Below are 2889 nucleotides of genomic sequence, written 5' to 3' on the forward strand. Positions count from 1 at the left end.
AGGGCAGGCGATGGGCAGCCCCGGGTGCGGGTGGGCAGGGAGCGGGATGCAGGGCTGGAACCTGGCAGTTATACCAGATCCCAACTGCCATTCCCAGGGAGAATGGAGTGGCTTCAAGCCGCTCTGCTCTCCTCGGACTTGTGCCACCTCCAGAAGTGGCGCAAGTCCAAGGAGACCCATTGGGGCCAGCAGCCCTTACCCAGGGGTAAGGGGAAAAGTTTCTGCTATTCCTCTGGCTAAGCCACTTATGGCCACTACTCTGCGCTGATACAGTGCAAGCCTCCTGGCTTGTCTCTTCCAGTGCAGGATAGGATTGCACCCTTAGAGAGACTTAGGAGTGTGTTTGGTTTTCCGTATTACTGTATTTAGCTGCTGACGCCACATGGGTGGGTAGACCTGGGCTCCAAAGACTTTTCCAGCAGTCTCCACCCTCCACTTCACCCTGTTTCACCCCTCCCCTCCCCCATTCTGCTTACCCGTCATCACCCACCCTGGCTCAGTTTCACCCCTCCCCTTTTGCAAAGGGGCCCAAAAGAAACGTACTTCCTGATAAAATTCCTCTCATAGGCACTGATTTTTGGTGACGAGTGTCCTACTTATTATTTACTTTGATCTGCTATTTTTGAATTGGATAAACCTTTATTCATATGCCCCTTATACACAGTTAGCAAATACACGAGGGGGAAGTGGGTCCACATCTGCCAGCCATCTCCCTGACACTGACATGCCCACTAGCTACTGCCCTGGCACTGCATGTAAGTTATTTTTATTTATTTATTGAAGAGCCCAATGCTATCAACCTTCCAGTACTGATGCAGTTGTGCCAATGGGGCATGTGTTGCATCCTGTGGTGGTGGGGTAGTCACAGAGGTCTCCTCAAGGTAAGGGACCATTTGTTCCCTTACCTTGGGGCTGCATTGTGGCTGCATCGGTACTATAAAGTTGGATAGGATTGGGCCCTAAGAAATTTATGTACTGCCTTTCTTACCCTGCACATGCCCAATCTCGTCTGATCTTGGAAGCTAAGCAGGGTCAGGCCTGGTTAGTACTTGGATGGGAGACCGCCTGGGAATACCGGGTGCTGTAGGCTCATACCATAGTCTTTCGAGACTGAAGGTTGCCAACCGTTTCTCAAGATGAGTGAGAAAGGAACTCTAAGCGCATATTGTACATCAATATGCACTAGCTTTTTGCCTCAGTTTTTGAGGATCAGATGCTCAGAAACCTGCTGATATACTCAAAACACTGATCTAAAAATACAGATTTGTGATTTCTACTCCTAAAAAATGAAAATGCTGACTGCCTCTAATTTGTATCTCATTTTGACATATCTAGGAAACTCTCCGTTTATTCATAGCCTGACTAAATATACCGCAGAATATAATTTGTTCAGACTCCGTAGTGGAAGAAATGGGGGGCATATGCTAATAATGAGTAAAAATGAGAGAGAGAGAGAGAGAGAGAGAGAGAGAGAGAGAGAGAGAGAGAGAATGGACACAGGTATATATTTTTACTGTTGTACTTTGGGGACATGGAAAATGGGAATAAAGAGCAGACAGAAGATAAGAACAGAGATATCACAAGAACCCTGTTTGCCAAACTGCAGTTCAGTTTCCATGGAATTCTAATTCTTCTTCTGGTTAGCAGGGAAAGCTCCTCAAACCTGTGTATAGCCTGAGAAATAGTTGATGTACAGTTGGGCATGTAGATGGTCATAAATTATTTTATATTCAATACAATACCAGATATTTGGTCAGAGATCCAATTCCCAGATTGATGTATCTTGTACATTCCAAGCCATGCATCTTCTGCACATTATCTGAATCAAACTTTGTTTAGAATATTTTCTTTCTGATCATTCCTGTTCTTGTTTCCTCTCAGTCAACAGGGACCTCATGTTTCTTGTCTTTTTGAAATAATGGCTGAAGAGGGCACCAAACTGAGTGGAACTACAATGGGTGAAAGTTTTAGGACCTTGCCACCACCAAGTCTCTCCCAGTCACACCACTCTGGAGTGCCATTTTTAGGAGGGGGGAAGCTTCCATTGGCTTTCAATTTAAAATGGTGCTCTAGGGCAACACAACTGGAAGAAAAATTGCAGAAGGGGCAAAATCCTAAAGGCCCCCCCCCCCCGGCTCCTGCTGTGTTTCCACTTTGTTTTGTGCCCCTTCACAGCCTCTGTATTTAAACCAAGAAAAAAATTTATTGAGCTCCGTTAAATGTTTAGAATAATGTGTATCTTGACCTGTAAGCTTGAGGTGCTAAGGGCACAATCCAGAGTTGCCCTTGGGGCTGGCGCAAGTCCCTTGTGCTGGCCCAGGAGGGTTGCAAACGTGCCATAAAGCACTTTGCACCTCCTCTATAGTCGGCGGGGCCAGCGCAGGGATGCATGCTGCAGCCTCCGTGCCAATTCTGACAGGAAACTGTGCATTGGCTGAGCTTGGCTGACGCAAGGCTCTGGGGTGGGCGAGGAGGAAGTGGGAGGGAGACCTTCTGGGGTGGAAGAAGGTGGGGGAGGGTGGTCCCAGGGTGGGGAGCGGGAGATGAGGCTGGGACCCTAATATTATAATGCTGTTGTACAAATCAATGGTAAGGCCACAACTGGAGTATTGTGTCCAGTTCTGGTCACCACATCTCAAAAAGGACATAGTGGAAATGGAAAAGGTGCAAAAGAGAGCGACTAAGGGTGCATTCCTAACCCCTTATGTCAGTGCTTTCCAGCAATGCAGCTCTGAGGTAAGGGAACAAACATTCCCTTACTTTGAGGAGGCCTCCGTGAGTGACACCCAACTGCAGGATGCAGCACACGTCGCATTGGCACTGCTGTGCCAGTGCTGGAAAGCACTGACATAAGGGGTTAGGATTGCACCCTAAGATGTTTACTGGACT

At 47.5% G+C, this 2889-nt stretch overlaps 1 pseudogene; it reads left to right on the forward strand.

Moving 5' to 3' along the window:
* The first annotated feature begins 970 nt into the window (after nucleotides 1–970).
* LOC136643319 (5S ribosomal RNA) lies at nucleotides 971–1090 on the forward strand (annotated as a pseudogene).
* Nucleotides 1091–2889: the final 1799 nt, after the last annotated feature.

Source organism: Tiliqua scincoides, chromosome 2 (assembly GCF_035046505.1).
Source record: "Tiliqua scincoides isolate rTilSci1 chromosome 2, rTilSci1.hap2, whole genome shotgun sequence".
Classification (NCBI taxonomy): Eukaryota; Metazoa; Chordata; class Lepidosauria; order Squamata; family Scincidae; genus Tiliqua; species Tiliqua scincoides.